We start from the raw sequence: 16,590 nt of genomic DNA, 5'->3' as shown, positions 1-16,590 counted from the left end.
CTCCAGATGACAAACAAGCCTTGGTAAAGCTAATAGATCTTGCCTATGTGGGATCTATTGGTTTTGTGAATGTTTTTTTAGCCACATTGTACAGCAGCTCTGGCTTCAGTGCAGCATGGATGAATGTAAAAAAAAGCACTATTAAGTGATCAATGCTGGCTGTGTCATATACAGCTTTTTTCCTTTACTTTCAGCCATGTTGCAGCATGGCTAAATCACTGGCTAAACCAGTAGCTATCACATAGGCGATACCTATTGGCTTTGCCAATGCTTGTGTTCCTTGCCATTAATAACCTGACATCTGAAAAACATCAGGACTTTTACAAGGAGACGTGCACACTACAGGATACTGTCATTTCACTACTAACGCACCTCAGGCTTGTCAATGGAAGGTTCCATGGTGTAATGGTTAGCACTCTGGACTTTGAGTCCAGCGATCTGAGTTTGAATCTCGGTAGAACCTGCTGTAGTTTTAATAATTTAACATTCATTTCTTTAGTTTTGTATTATTTTAAAATTTTCAGTCCCGTACTAATTACAAGCGAGCTAATATCTTTTGCACAGTTTACATCATCTATGCGTTGCTTATCTTGTTTATTTGAAATATGTTACTATATGGATGATATCAATTAAAATTGTAGCACAGAAGTATCGCTCGTCATATATATTAATAATGCAGAACAAGTTAGGTGGTCATAGATATTAATAATAATGCAGAACAAGGTAGATGGAAGTGTTAAAAGTGTTTCCGCCCAGTTTCAAACCCGCGACCTTTCACGGGGTCAGCGAACGTGATAACCACTACACTACAGAAACTCGCGGGAGCTGATGTCGCATGTACATTATACTGAGAATTATAAAGGGGTGGGGCATTGGGGGTGACGAGCAGTGAGGGGAGTGCACTGTGCACTCCCCTCAGTGCACATGTGTGTTTGGCCGGCCATCTGGGGCACACTGCTGCCGGGCTGGAGAGAGCAGGCACAGGCTCCCAGTCTGTCTGGGAGCGCCGTGGCTGGGCACTCCCAGCCAATCCTAACGCTTCTCTGAGCAGCGTCAGGATTGGCCGCAGGGCAGGCTGGGAGCCTGCTGCTGACGGAGGAGCAGCGGTGCGACGGAGCAGGTAAGTTTTTAGTTTTTTAACTTTTTAATATTGTTAATATTCTCCTTGCCTCCCCACACCCCGCTCTCCACCCCACCTCTGGTAACCCCTGTGAGTCGCGACTGCCACTTAGTCAAGGAGAGTTATCTTTCGCTTAGAGTCCACTCTAGTCAAGGGGGCAAAAAGATTCTGAATCTCTGCCTAACTGAACAACACTTTAATCACCCCAGAGCCTTCCAGTAGCTGACATCACACCCAAAGAAACAATTACTAACAAGACACCATTGTGAATTATGTGCAATTCACTTTTATCCTCTTCTGAACACATCTGCTCCACCTTGGATTACATCCATGCCCAGGAATATAGTAAGGGAGCCGTTCTTGTAGCTCCTTGTTACCAAGTTTCGTCCTTGGCAACCCAACTCTCTCTTCCTTACCTATCACCTGCAGACGAAAGAAAAATAGCGCACAAACAAAGCAAGTTTCATGTTGAAATTAAACATAGGAATTGGCAGACCTTAACTCCAGCTTGAACAATGGAATGGAAGCACATTTTAGTTATGTTTTTACAAATGCAATTGTCTTAAACACAGTAAATGATGAGTGACTATAAAATATATCATTTGTTAAGATACCAAGGTATAAATGCATCTGGTTAACATTTCATAAAAGCAGTTTATATCTAACAAGTGTAATATCACTCACAAAGGCACCATAATGTTGTGGTCTTTTAATGCATCACATTTACATGGGTATAGTTTTTCACACACTATATGAAGGTAAATGCTGTCCTTCTCTTCTACCAAAGAAAGCATAAAGGCACAGCCATGTTATGCTCTGTCACACCCATTGCTGTGAAACATCTGGTGGAGCCCTGGGGGTGCATCTGTAACGTAATGGGTATTTGTAAGGCACGCAATCACCTGCAAGGGTTTCCTGGCGCTGAGCAGGCGTGTGTGTGTGTAGCCCTGTCTAAGGTAGGTTGGTTTATTAAAAACGCAGGTCTTCAACTTCTTGCAGAATTGAAGAAGAGAATAAAATGCTCTTGTGTGAAATGGGAGTCCATTCCATGCTTTAGGAGTGATGCAACAGAACACCCATCCTCCTGATCTGGTTCTCTGTATGTATGGGATGTGTGTGAGTAGGAGCCCTGAGTAGATGGAAGTCTCTTGGTGGTTGTGGAAAGAGAAGCAACTGGTCAAGTAGGTGGGGCCTACGTTGTGTTGTGCCTTGAATGTGTATGTAAGGTGTTTGAAATTAGTTCATTTCTGTTTCGGGAGACAGTGGAGCTCTCTGAGGTATGGTGAGATGTGAATTCAGAGCGGGAGGTTGAGGATGAGTCTGGGTGCCAACTTCCAGGTAGTTTTCTAGTGAGTTATCTGATGTTTCAAGCATAGAGAGCATCCCCGTGGGCCAACTTGCTGCTAACTTGGTCATGAGTGGCAGTTTTCTAGTGTTGCTGGCTGTGGATTCTAATGATGAGTATTGTCTGCTTTCAAGCCCTGCAGGAGGGTTGCCACTTTTTCAGAGAAGAATTCTAAATATTTCTGTCTAGACTCAGGTTACGGAAGGTCCGGGAGATTGTATTTAAATAGTAGTTTGTGGAAAGTTGCACTCCACTCTTTCGGACCTTCATACAAGGAGTAAAACTTTCCTCTTAGCAGTGAACTTACAGCCTGTGATAGTATTCTCTCAGTTCTGAGACTCACACTGAGTAGGGCTTTGAGAAACTTGTTCCAATAAAGAAAATAAAGACGGACTGAAGGGGGCTCAGAAAGAAATGAGGGGTGAAGAAAGAAAGAAGCTGGAATGTGGAGGGAAATAGATTGATGTTGTTAAAGTAATGTTTTATTTTACCAAGTTTGAGAGGGTTTAAAGTTTGACTACTCAGCACTGAAGGTAATGGATATCAAACAAAAAGTCACTGTGGAAACCTGGGACCTTTAGAGCTTCAGTCTAACGTCCTAGCCAAGAGCCCATGGAGGGGCTCTGTTGTTTTGGAGAGCTCACAGGTATCTTTACAGGTGTCCAGGTCTCTCATCACCTCCCCCCTTAGTCTGAAAGAAGCCTCGCCGGGGGTCGCTGCTCTCTTTACAGCAGTGTGGACCAGACATCACCACACAGGCTTAAACCTACGCTTTCGCCGACTGACCAAGATATACAAAAAGCCAGAATAAAACACCAGACATGGAAGACACACTGCATTCATGGAGACCACGAAGAAAGAGATACTGCACATTAAATAGATTTACATTAAATAGATGGAGAATACTTGACGGAGACACAAACTATTAAAACAAGCATTTGCAATGCAACGGGTCTCGCGTTTGCTCATGTTACAGCTGATCGCGTTGTAAACTCCTAACCCGACTTTTCACCTATCGGGCAAAAGTGCATTTATGTACATAACCCGAAAAAGTGAAGTTAATTATGTAAAGTGCTCGACTTCTGCCAAGCGAGATCGCGCTCGTGAATGAGAGAAAAAGAAGTCCTTGAGCCCGATGGAAAACAGCGAGCCTGGCATGTTTTCTGTACTTGGTCGCTGCGCTGGAGGAGGGCGAGCCACCGGAAAAGGCATGACCTATGCGTGCCTTCGACTAATGAAAGCAAGCGGATTTTATTAGGCAAGCCCACGTACCAATAAAAAACACTGACGTGACGTTGACAGGGCTCCGAGCCCTTTTCTAAACACTAAAGCGTCTCGCTGCGATACGCATGCGCGAGCGCATGCAACGCAGGCTCGACCCTAAAAACATGAATAACCAATACACTACCCGGAAGCCTACGTTTCTTCGTTACTACAACTTGCATTCACTCCAATTTCAGAAAAGTACGTTCGTTATTAAAAAAGATACAGTTTGGTTCTAATTGTTTGTATAGATGATATATAGTTTTAGTTGAAAATCAGAGGCGCAACTAGAAAAAGTAATAGTGATGAAGCTTATAATACATTTGAAATTAACCATGACGCGATTACGTGGAATTGATAATCAAGCAAAACAGCCAGTACCAATTGTTCACCACATAGTACTTTGTTTTTCTGTAAATATTAAACATTCGCTGTCGACAAAGTGGTCCATAACTTAAAATCAAAATGTACAAATGTGTTCCCAAAACTTGATTCCTTCATGTTGAAAGCTTTCTCTGTTGGATTTCCAAGCCTTCCAGCGCTCTGCTAGAGGCGCCTCGGTGTTGGTATTTATTACAATTCTATATGCTGCCACTGATCATATTATACAGTGCACTTCATATACATTAAATCGCAATACTTCTAAAATGTCGAGATTGTAAACGAAACAAATAACAAAATGTATTTCTAAAGTGTAAACATGGTTAAGTCATAAACCTAGTCTCCCCGTCGGGGAATTGAACCCCGGTCTCCCGCGTGACAGGCGGGGATACTGACCACTATACTAACGAGGAACTGATGACTCCCTGGTACCTGACCTCCTACTGATTGTTCTACCTGTCCCCCTGCTGGGGGCGCTGCACCCACAGAAATGTCAGTGTTGACCCCGCCTGTGCCAGGAAGGAGCCGGTCTCTGTGTATCACTGATTTACAGCTTCCTCTGCACAGACTCCTCCTTTTCTCTCTCTGACAGTCACTGGGATCAGCGGCTGCACCTCCGTCCATTTCTGCTCTGGCTAAATTCACTTCTTGGTGCCATCTGAGAAAAATGGGGGAGACAAAAACAATTGTCAAGCTCTAGCGTCGTTGCTTCAAAACATGGCGTATTTTAATTTCAGAATGTGAAAAGAAATATGAAGAGCAAATACGAAAAAAAATCCTTCGAGCCGGATTTGAACCAGCGACCTAAGGATATCAGCTTCACCACTACGGTCCTCCGCTCTACCAACTGAGCTATCGAAGGGACGGAAGCAGCATGTGACTGCAGCCTTCAGGTTATGTACCTGCCAGCAGTGGGGCCCATGGTGATCCTGTGTATGTGTGCTGGGCATTTAAAGACCGAGGTCACATATCAAGCTGTGTCTTCAGGATGCATGCTGTTTATTTTCAGATGCCTATCTCATTCTCCAACAGCACAAACCTACAATCAGCATCATTTCATCTACCACCTGAGTACTTTTTGGAAACTCATCGCACAATAACTACAAAGGGTGACTCGCCATTTTAATTGGCAAGGCGTGCTTTTCCTCTTCATTTGCGTACTCTGGAAAACACATGCCGCTTTAGCAATGCACATTTTCAGTGCTTTTCTAATATCTGAATATTTCAGCAGCAAGCATGGGGGAGGGCTTTCTGTTGAAGTCAGTCATACAGCCATTGTCTTTCCATCTTGATTACCTTTACTTAGAATTCAAAAAAATAAATGTGTCTTGTCGCAGACGCACAAAGTGATTTCTCAGCATTCTCAATGGTTTATTAAAAATAATGGGAACTAACTTTCTTGAGAAAAGTACAGCTCAGGAAATAAAATGGCAAAACCATCACAACAAGTATGTCGGCCAATGAACTCAGCTGGAATGCTGAAAGTTGTGTAGATTCTTAAACTTTGGAAAGCTTGGCGCTCAGTGTAAGAATGATAGGGAGTGTGCGGTGAGGATGCAGGCATGTTGCCCCCCCTGTGATTGGTGAAGGCGTGAACAATGACAATATTAACACTTACCAGTTTTACATAAAAAACCTTGCTCTAGTGCAAGGGTGCCCAACATAAGTCCAGTAGAGTCGGATCCATGCCGGATTTGCAGGATATCCACAAGATATATATATGATTGCCAGAAATGAACAACAGTTACATATTAAGCTCGTCCGAGGTCACCTTGAAAACCTGGCATGGACGGCCCCGCCTCCCACTGCAATGGAAACCATTCTCTAACACACAGGATGGGGGGAGTGATACTGCTTCCTACCTGGCCTCGTGCAGGAAGGAAGCCAGAGACAGTGTCTGTTAAACTCACTACAAACAGTGGCAACTTGGAACGATTTCACATTTAAGGCTGCACCCAACATTGTCTGCAGCTTGCCAGGCTGTGAGCAGGCCCAGGGTTTGCACAGACTTGAACAGATCCAGCTCTGCTTAAGAGGCTCAGCACTGGTTCTGTAAAGTGTCCATCCCTGGCCAGCCACAGTGCACGTGAGGAGCTGCTCATCCGGTTCTGTGCTCTTGTGCAACAAAAGGAAAGTAAAGTGACCTGATTTCTAAAGTGTTTGCTATTTCCATATGTCACCTTCATAGCACCGTAAATAACCAGTATTCATAGCAGCCACTTTATATACCTTGTGAGGGAAAAGCGTTGAGCCCACTCGGCTCGGATTTAAGAATGTGACCTGTAAGTCATGCTCAGGTACCAGCAGGGGGCACTTTACTAGTGAGCCATCTTGGAGGCTGCCCATGACTGACTCTGCCCTAGCCCACCCCACCTTTTTGAGACAAGCATCTGTTGTGAAAACTCCTCGTCCCCCCCTGGCTCCCAGCAAAGGCCTGACAGCCATCATCTCACCCCTGGAAGCACCTAGAAACTCTGCTGCTAGGCGCTCTCGAGCACAGTGTCAGTCCCACGGCTGCCTGCGTGTCTTTGACTTCTTCAGGCATCCCTCGCGCTTCCACATAAAGTGTAGCTCGTGACACGCATCACCAGAAGGGAGATTATGGTTGGGGCATAGAAGCTAGACCCCAGGCGCTACATTACATACCCTGCACTGATGCTACAGCAATTGGGCATCGTCATTTGAACGTATTTGCCCTGGTTAGTCAGCGCAAATGTCTTTTTATTTAGCACGTTGATATGCCACAAATGTCATCACAAAACAGGATCAGTACAAGTGTAACATATGCATCCCAGAAATGCAGAAGCGTTGGTTCAACACTGCAATGTATGTAATCCCCCCCCCCCCCCCCGGACTGAAAAATGCACTTAAGGAGCAAACACTTTTTTTTTAGCTCAAATCACTCAGCTGTGTTTTTATAAAACATTACTGGTTTCTTGACAGCAGTGTGAATGATGACCCGAATTGCAGTATGAACAGGGCCTGGCTATTGTTGGCAGCTCTTTCATGGCAGTACCACAATGGCTCCAGATGACAAACAAGCCTTGGTAAAGCTAATAGATCTTGCCTATGTGGGATCTATTGGTTTTGTGAATGTTTTTTTAGCCACATTGTACAGCAGCTCTGGCTTCAGTGCAGCATGGATGAATGTAAAAAAAAGCACTATTAAGTGATCAATGCTGGCTGTGTCATATACAGCTTTTTTCCTTTACTTTCAGCCATGTTGCAGCATGGCTAAATCACTGGCTAAACCAGTAGCTATCACATAGGCGATACCTATTGGCTTTGCCAATGCTTGTGTTCCTTGCCATTAATAACCTGACATCTGAAAAACATCAGGACTTTTACAAGGAGACGTGCACACTACAGGATACTGTCATTTCACTACTAACGCACCTCATGCTTGTCAATGGAAGGTTCCATGGTGTAATGGTTAGCACTCTGGACTTTGAGTCCAGCGATCTGAGTTTGAATCTCGGTAGAACCTGCTGTAGTTTTAATAATTTAACATTCATTTCTTTAGTTTTGTATTATTTTAAAATTTTCAGTCCCGTACTAATTACAAGCGAGCTAATATCTTTTGCACAGTTTACATCATCTATGCGTTGCTTATCTTGTTTATTTGAAATATGTTACTATATGGATGATATCAATTAAAATTGTAGCACAGAAGTATCGCTCGTCATATATATTAATAATGCAGAACAAGTTAGGTGGTCATAGATATTAATAATAATGCAGAACAAGGTAGATGGAAGTGTTAAAAGTGTTTCCGCCCAGTTTCAAACCCGCGACCTTTCACGGGGTCAGCGAACGTGATAACCACTACACTACAGAAACTCGCGGGAGCTGATGTCGCATGTACATTATACTGAGAATTATAAAGGGGTGGGGCATTGGGGGTGACGAGCAGTGAGGGGAGTGCACTGTGCACTCCCCTCAGTGCACATGTGTGTTTGGCCGGCCATCTGGGGCACACTGCTGCCGGGCTGGAGAGAGCAGGCACAGGCTCCCAGTCTGTCTGGGAGCGCCGTGGCTGGGCACTCCCAGCCAATCCTAACGCTTCTCTGAGCAGCGTCAGGATTGGCCGCAGGGCAGGCTGGGAGCCTGCTGCTGACGGAGGAGCAGCGGTGCGACGGAGCAGGTAAGTTTTTAGTTTTTTAACTTTTTAATATTGTTAATATTCTCCTTGCCTCCCCACACCCCGCTCTCCACCCCACCTCTGGTAACCCCTGTGAGTCGCGACTGCCACTTAGTCAAGGAGAGTTATCTTTCCCTTAGAGTCCACTCTAGTCAAGGGGGCAAAAAGATTCTGAATCTCTGCCTAACTGAACAACACTTTAATCACCCCAGAGCCTTCCAGTAGCTGACATCACACCCAAAGAAACAATTACTAACAAGACACCATTGTGAATTATGTGCAATTCACTTTTATCCTCTTCTGAACACATCTGCTCCACCTTGGATTACATCCATGCCCAGGAATATAGTAAGGGAGCCGTTCTTGTAGCTCCTTGTTACCAAGTTTCGTCCTTGGCAACCCAACTCTCTCTTCCTTACCTATCACCTGCAGACGAAAGAAAAATAGCGCACAAACAAAGCAAGTTTCATGTTGAAATTAAACATAGGAATTGGCAGACCTTAACTCCAGCTTGAACAATGGAATGGAAGCACATTTTAGTTATGTTTTTACAAATGCAATTGTCTTAAACACAGTAAATGATGAGTGACTATAAAATATATCATTTGTTAAGATACCAAGGTATAAATGCATCTGGTTAACATTTCATAAAAGCAGTTTATATCTAACAAGTGTAATATCACTCACAAAGGCACCATAATGTTGTGGTCTTTTAATGCATCACATTTACATGGGTATAGTTTTTCACACAATATATGAAGGTAAATGCTGTCCTTCTCTTCTACCAAAGAAAGCATAAAGGCACAGCCATGTTATGCTCTGTCACACCCATTGCTGTGAAACATCTGGTGGAGCCCTGGGGGTGCATCTGTAACGTAATGGGTATTTGTAAGGCACGCAATCACCTGCAAGGGTTTCCTGGCGCTGAGCAGGCGTGTGTGTGTGTAGCCCTGTCTAAGGTAGGTTGGTTTATTAAAAACGCAGGTCTTCAACTTCTTGCAGAATTGAAGAAGAGAATAAAATGCTCTTGTGTGAAATGGGAGTCCATTCCATGCTTTAGGAGTGATGCAACAGAACACCCATCCTCCTGATCTGGTTCTCTGTATGTATGGGATGTGTGTGAGTAGGAGCCCTGAGTAGATGGAAGTCTCTTGGTGGTTGTGGAAAGAGAAGCAACTGGTCAAGTAGGTGGGGCCTACGTTGTGTTGTGCCTTGAATGTGTATGTAAGGTGTTTGAAATTAGTTCATTTCTGTTTCGGGAGACAGTGGAGCTCTCTGAGGTATGGTGAGATGTGAATTCAGAGCGGGAGGTTGAGGATGAGTCTGGGTGCCAACTTCCAGGTAGTTTTCTAGTGAGTTATCTGATGTTTCAAGCATAGAGAGCATCCCCGTGGCCCAACTTGCTGCTAACTTGGTCATGAGTGGCAGTTTTCTAGTGTTGCTGGCTGTGGATTCTAATGATGAGTATTGTCTGCTTTCAAGCCCTGCAGGAGGGTTGCCACTTTTTCAGAGAAGAATTCTAAATATTTCTGTCTAGACTCAGGTTACGGAAGGTCCGGGAGATTGTATTTAAATAGTAGTTTTTTGGAAAGTTGCACTCCACTCTTTCGGACCTTCATACAAGGAGTAAAACTTTCCTCTTAGCAGTGAACTTACAGCCTGTGATAGTATTCTCTCAGTTCTGAGACTCACACTGAGTAGGGCTTTGAGAAACTTGTTCCAATAAAGAAAATAAAGACGGACTGAAGGGGGCTCAGAAAGAAATGAGGGGTGAAGAAAGAAAGAAGCTGGAATGTGGAGGGAAATAGATTGATGTTGTTAAAGTAATGTTTTATTTTACCAAGTTTGAGAGGGTTTAAAGTTTGACTACTCAGCACTGAAGGTAATGGATATCAAACAAAAAGTCACTGTGGAAACCTGGGATCTTTAGAGCTTCAGTCTAACGTCCTAGCCAAGAGCCCATGGAGGGGCTCTGTTGTTTTGGAGAGCTCACAGGTATCTTTACAGGTGTCCAGGTCTCTCATCACCTCCCCCCTTAGTCTGAAAGAAGCCTCGCCGGGGGTCGCTGCTCTCTTTACAGCAGTGTGGACCAGACATCACCACACAGGCTTAAACCTACGCTTTCGCCGACTGACCAAGATATACAAAAAGCCAGAATAAAACACCAGACATGGAAGACACACTGCATTCATGGAGACCACGAAGAAAGAGATACTGCACATTAAATAGATTTACATTAAATAGATGGAGAATACTTGACGGAGACACAAACTATTAAAACAAGCATTTGCAATGCAACGGGTCTCGCGTTTGCTCATGTTACAGCTGATCGCGTTGTAAACTCCTAACCCGACTTTTCACCTATCGGGCAAAAGTGCATTTATGTACATAACCCGAAAAAGTGAAGTTAATTATGTAAAGTGCTCGACTTCTGCCAAGCGAGATCGCGCTCGTGAATGAGAGAAAAAGAAGTCCATGAGCCCGATGGAAAACAGCGAGCCTCGCATGTTTTCTGTACTTGGTCGCTGCGCTGGAGGAGGGCGAGCCACCGGAAAAGGCATGACCTATGCGTGCCTTCGACTAATGAAAGCAAGCGGATTTTATTAGGCAAGCCCACGTACCAATAAAAAACACTGACGTGACGTTGACAGGGCTCCGAGCCCTTTTCTAAACACTAAAGCGTCTCGCTGCGATACGCATGCGCGAGCGCATGCAACGCAGGCTCGACCCTAAAAACATGAATAACCAATACACTACCCGGAAGCCTACGTTTCTTCGTTACTACAACTTGCATTCACTCCAATTTCAGAAAAGTACGTTCGTTATTAAAAAAGATACAGTTTGGTTCTAATTGTTTGTATAGATGATATATAGTTTTAGTTGAAAATCAGAGGCGCAACTAGAAAAAGTAATAGTGATGAAGCTTATAATACATTTGAAATTAACCATGACGCGATTACGTGGAATTGATAATCAAGCAAAACAGCCAGTACCAATTGTTCACCACATAGTACTTTGTTTTTCTGTAAATATTAAACATTCGCTGTCGACTAAGTGGTCCATAACTTAAAATCAAAATGTACAAATGTGTTCCCAAAACTTGATTCCTTCATGTTGAAAGCTTTCTCTGTTGGATTTCCAAGCCTTCCAGCGCTCTGCTAGAGGCGCCTCGGTGTTGGTATTTATTACAATTCTATATGCTGCCACTGATCATATTATACAGTGCACTTCATATACATTAAATCGCAATACTTCTAAAATGTCGAGATTGTAAACGAAACAAATAACAAAATATATTTCTAAAGTGTAAACATGGTTAAGTCATAAACATAGTCTCCCCGTCGGGGAATTGAACCCCGGTCTCCCGCGTGACAGGCGGGGATACTGACCACTATACTAACGAGGAACTGATGACTCCCTGGTACCTGACCTCCTACTGATTGTTCTACCTGTCCCCCTGCTGGGGGCGCTGCACCCACAGAAATGTCAGTGTTGACCCCATCTGTGCAAGGAAAGAGCCGCTCTCTTTGTATCACTGATTTACAGCTTCCTCTGCACAGACTCCTCCTTTTCTCTCTCTGACAGTCACTGGGATCAGCGGCTGCACCTCCGTCCATTTCTGCTCTGGCTAAATTCACTTCTTGGTGCCATCTGAGAAAAATGGGGGAGACAAAAACAATTGTCAAGCTCTAGCGTCGTTGCTTCAAAACATGGCGTATTTTAATTTCAGAATGTGAAAAGAAATATGAAGAGCAAATACGAAAAAAAATCCTTCGAGCCGGATTTGAACCAGCGACCTAAGGATATCAGCTTCACCACTACAGTCCTCCGCTCTACCAACTGAGCTATCGAAGGGACAGAAGCATCATGTGACTGCAGCCTTCAGGTTATGTACCTGCCAGCAGTGGGGCCCATGGTGATCATGTGTATGTGTGCTGGGCATTTAAAGACCGAGGTCACATATCAAGCTGTGTCTTCAGGATGCATGCTGTTTATTTTCAGATGCCTATCTCATTCTCCAACAGCACAAACCTACAATCAGCATCATTTCATCTACCACCTGAGTACTTTTTGGAAACTCATCGCACAATAACTACAAAGGGTGACTCGCCATTTTAATCGGCAAGGCGTGCTTTTCCTCTTCATTTGCGTACTCTGGAAAACACATGCCGCTTTAGCAATGCACATTTTCAGTGCTTTTCTAATATCTGAATATTTCAGCAGCAAGCATGGGGGAGGGCTTTCTGTTGAAGTCAGTCATACAGCCATTGTCTTTCCATCTTGATTACCTTTACTTAGAATTCAAAAAAATAAATGTGTCTTGTCGCAGACGCACAAAGTGATTTCTCAGCATTCTCAATGGTTTATTAAAAATAATGGGAACTAACTTTCTTGAGAAAAGTACAGCTCAGGAAATAAAATGGCAAAACCATCACAACAAGTATGTCGGCCAATGAACTCAGCTGGAATGCTGAAAGTTGTGTAGATTCTTAAACTTTGGAAAGCTTGGCGCTCAGTGTAAGAATGATAGGGAGTGTGCGGTGAGGATGCAGGCATGTTGCCCCCCCCTGTGATTGGTGAAGGCGTGAACAATGACAATATTAACACTTACCAGTTTTACATAAAAAACCTTGCTCTAGTGCAAGGGTGCCCAACATAAGTCCAGTAGAGTCGGATCCATGCCGGATTTGCAGGATATCCACAAGATATATATATGATTGCCAGAAATGAACAACAGTTACATATTAAGCTCGTCCGAGGTCACCTTGAAAACCTGGCATGGACGGCCCCGCCTCCCACTGCAATGGAAACCATTCTCTAACACACAGGATGGGGGGAGTGATACTGCTTCCTACCTGGCCTCGTGCAGGAAGGAAGCCAGAGACAGTGTCTGTTAAACTCACTACAAACAGTGGCAACTTGGAACGATTTCACATTTAAGGCTGCACCCAACATTGTCTGCAGCTTGCCAGGCTGTGAGCAGGCCCAGGGTTTGCACAGACTTGAACAGATCCAGCTCTGCTTAAGAGGCTCAGCACTGGTTCTGTAAAGTGTCCATCCCTGGCCAGCCACAGTGCACGTGAGGAGCTGCTCATCCGGTTCTGTGCTCTTGTGCAACAAAAGGAAAGTAAAGTGACCTGATTTCTAAAGTGTTTGCTATTTCCATATGTCACCTTCATAGCACCGTAAATAACCAGTATTCATAGCAGCCACTTTATATACCTTGTGAGGGAAAAGCGTTGAGCCCACTCGGCTCGGATTTAAGAATGTGACCTGTAAGTCATGCTCAGGTACCAGCAGGGGGCACTTTACTAGTGAGCCATCTTGGAGGCTGCCCATGACTGACTCTGCCCTAGCCCACCCCACCTTTTTGAGACAAGCATCTGTTGTGAAAACTCCTCGTCCCCCCCTGGCTCCCAGCAAAGGCCTGACAGCCATCATCTCACCCCTGGAAGCACCTAGAAACTCTGCTGCTAGGCGCTCTCGAGCACAGTGTCAGTCCCACGGCTGCCTGCGTGTCTTTGACTTCTTCAGGCATCCCTCGCGCTTCCACATAAAGTGTAGCTCGTGACACGCATCACCAGAAGGGAGATTATGGTTGGGGCATAGAAGCTAGACCCCAGGCGCTACATTACATACCCTGCACTGATGCTACAGCAATTGGGCATCGTCATTTGAACGTATTTGCCCTGGTTAGTCAGCGCAAATGTCTTTTTATTTAGCACGTTGATATGCCACAAATGTCATCACAAAACAGGATCAGTACAAGTGTAACATATGCATCCCAGAAATGCAGAAGCGTTGGTTCAACACTGCAATGTATGTAATCCCCCCCCCCCCCCGGACTGAAAAATGCACTTAAGGAGCAAACACTTTTTTTTTAGCTCAAATCACTCAGCTGTGTTTTTATAAAACATTACTGGTTTCTTGACAGCAGTGTGAATGATGACCCGAATTGCAGTCTGAACAGGGCCTGGCTATTGTTGGCAGCTCTTTCATGGCAGTACCACAATGGCTCCAGATGACAAACAAGCCTTGGTAAAGCTAATAGATCTTGCCTATGTGGGATCTATTGGTTTTGTGAATGTTTTTTTAGCCACATTGTACAGCAGCTCTGGCTTCAGTGCAGCATGGATGAATGTAAAAAAAAGCACTATGAAGTGATCAATGCTGGCTGTGTCATATACAGCTTTTTTCCTTTACTTTCAGCCATGTTGCAGCATGGCTAAATCACTGGCAAAACCAGTAGCTATCACATAGGCGATACCTATTGGCTTTGCCAATGCTTGTGTTCCTTGCCATTAATAACCTGACATCTGAAAAACATCAGGACTTTTACAAGGAGACGTGCACACTACAGGATACTGTCATTTCACTACTAACGCACCTCATGCTTGTCAATGGAAGGTTCCATGGTGTAATGGTTAGCACTCTGGACTTTGAGTCCAGCGATCTGAGTTTGAATCTCGGTAGAACCTGCTGTAGTTTTAATAATTTAACATTCATTTCTTTAGTTTTGTATTATTTTAAAATTTTCAGTCCCGTACTAATTACAAGCGAGCTAATATCTTTTGCACAGTTTACATCATCTATGCGTTGCTTATCTTGTTTATTTGAAATATGTTACTATATGGATGATATCAATTAAAATTGTAGCACAGAAGTATCGCTCGTCATATATATTAATAATGCAGAACAAGTTAGGTGGTCATAGATATTAATAATAATGCAGAACAAGGTAGATGGAAGTGTTAAAAGTGTTTCCGCCCAGTTTCAAACCCGCGACCTTTCACGGGGGCAGCGAACGTGATAACCACTACACTACAGAAACTCGCGGGAGCTGATGTCGCATGTACATTATACTGAGAATTATAAAGGGGTGGGGCATTGGGGGTGACGAGCAGTGAGGGGAGTGCACTGTGCACTCCCCTCAGTGCACATGTGTGTTTGGCCGGCCATCTGGGGCACACTGCTGCCGGGCTGGAGAGAGCAGGCACAGGCTCCCAGTCTGTCTGGGAGCACCGTGGCTGGGCACTCCCAGCCAATCCTAACGCTTCTCTGAGCAGCGTCAGGATTGGCCGCAGGGCAGGCTGGGAGCCTGCTGCTGACGGAGGAGCAGCGGTGCGACGGAGCAGGTAAGTTTTTAGTTTTTTAACTTTTTAATATTGTTAATATTCTCCTTGCCTCCCCACACCCCGCTCTCCACCCCACCTCTGGTAACCCCTGTGAGTCGCGACTGCCACTTAGTCAAGGAGAGTTATCTTTCCCTTAGAGTCCACTCTAGTCAAGGGGGCAAAAAGATTCTGAATCTCTGCCTAACTGAACAACACTTTAATCACCCCAGAGCCTTCCAGTAGCTGACATCACACCCAAAGAAACAATTACTAACAAGACACCATTGTGAATTATGTCCAATTCACTTTTATCCTCTTCTGAACACATCTGCTCCACCTTGGATTACATCCATGCCCAGGAATATAGTAAGGGAGCCGTTCTTGTAGCTCCTTGTTACCAAGTTTCGTCCTTGGCAACCCAACTCTCTCTTCCTTACCTATCACCTGCAGACGAAAGAAAAATAGCGCACAAACAAAGCAAGTTTCATGTTGAAATTAAACATAGGAATTGGCAGACCTTAACTCCAGCTTGAACAATGGAATGGAAGCACATTTTAGTTATGTTTTTACAAATGCAATTGTCTTAAACACAGTAAATGATGAGTGACTATAAAATATATCATTTGTTAAGATACCAAGGTATAAATGCATCTGGTTAACATTTCATAAAAGCAGTTTATATCTAACAAGTGTAATATCACTCACAAAGGCACCATAATGTTGTGGTCTTTTAATGCATCACATTTACATGGGTATAGTTTTTCACACAATATATGAAGGTAAATGCTGTCCTTCTCTTCTACCAAAGAAAGCATAAAGGCACAGCCATGTTATGCTCTGTCACACCCATTGCTGTGAAACATCTGGTGGAGCCCTGGGGGTGCATCTGTAACGTAATGGGTATTTGTAAGGCACGCAATCACCTGCAAGGGTTTCCTGGCGCTGAGCAGGCGTGTGTGTGTGTAGCCCTGTCTAAGGTAGGTTGGTTTATTAAAAACGCAGGTCTTCAACTTCTTGCAGAATTGAAGAAGAGAATAAAATGCTCTTGTGTGAAATGGGAGTCCATTCCATGCTTTAGGAGTGATGCAACAGAACACCCATCCTCCTGATCTGGTTCTCTGTATGTATGGGATGTGTGTGAGTAGGAGCCCTGAGTAGATGGAAGTCTCTTGGTGGTTGTGGAAAGAGAAGCAACTGGTCAAGTAGGTGGGGCCTACGTTGTGTT

At 44.2% G+C, this 16,590-nt stretch overlaps 3 non-coding genes across 3 annotated transcripts; all 3 read right to left on the bottom strand.

Annotated features, from left to right (window-relative positions):
- Positions 1-4,450: 4,450 nt before the first annotated feature.
- Positions 4,451-4,522, bottom strand: TRNAD-GUC (transfer RNA aspartic acid (anticodon GUC)). Its single transcript has one exon. It is a non-coding gene; the product is annotated as a tRNA-Asp (tRNA).
- A 7,062-nt stretch (positions 4,523-11,584) lies between these two features.
- TRNAD-GUC (transfer RNA aspartic acid (anticodon GUC)) lies at positions 11,585-11,656 on the bottom strand. Its single transcript has one exon. It is a non-coding gene; the product is annotated as a tRNA-Asp (tRNA).
- Positions 11,657-12,019: 363 nt separating this feature from the next.
- Positions 12,020-12,105, bottom strand: TRNAY-GUA (transfer RNA tyrosine (anticodon GUA)). The gene is given in 2 exon segments: positions 12,020-12,055; positions 12,069-12,105. It is a non-coding gene; the product is annotated as a tRNA-Tyr (tRNA).
- Positions 12,106-16,590: the final 4,485 nt, after the last annotated feature.

The sequence above is a fragment of the Pleurodeles waltl genome, unplaced genomic scaffold (assembly GCF_031143425.1).
Source record: "Pleurodeles waltl isolate 20211129_DDA unplaced genomic scaffold, aPleWal1.hap1.20221129 scaffold_67, whole genome shotgun sequence".
Lineage (NCBI taxonomy): Eukaryota > Metazoa > Chordata > Amphibia > Caudata > Salamandridae > Pleurodeles > Pleurodeles waltl.
Note: the sequence above shows the minus strand (reverse complement) of the source record. Positions and strands in the feature narration are given on the sequence as shown.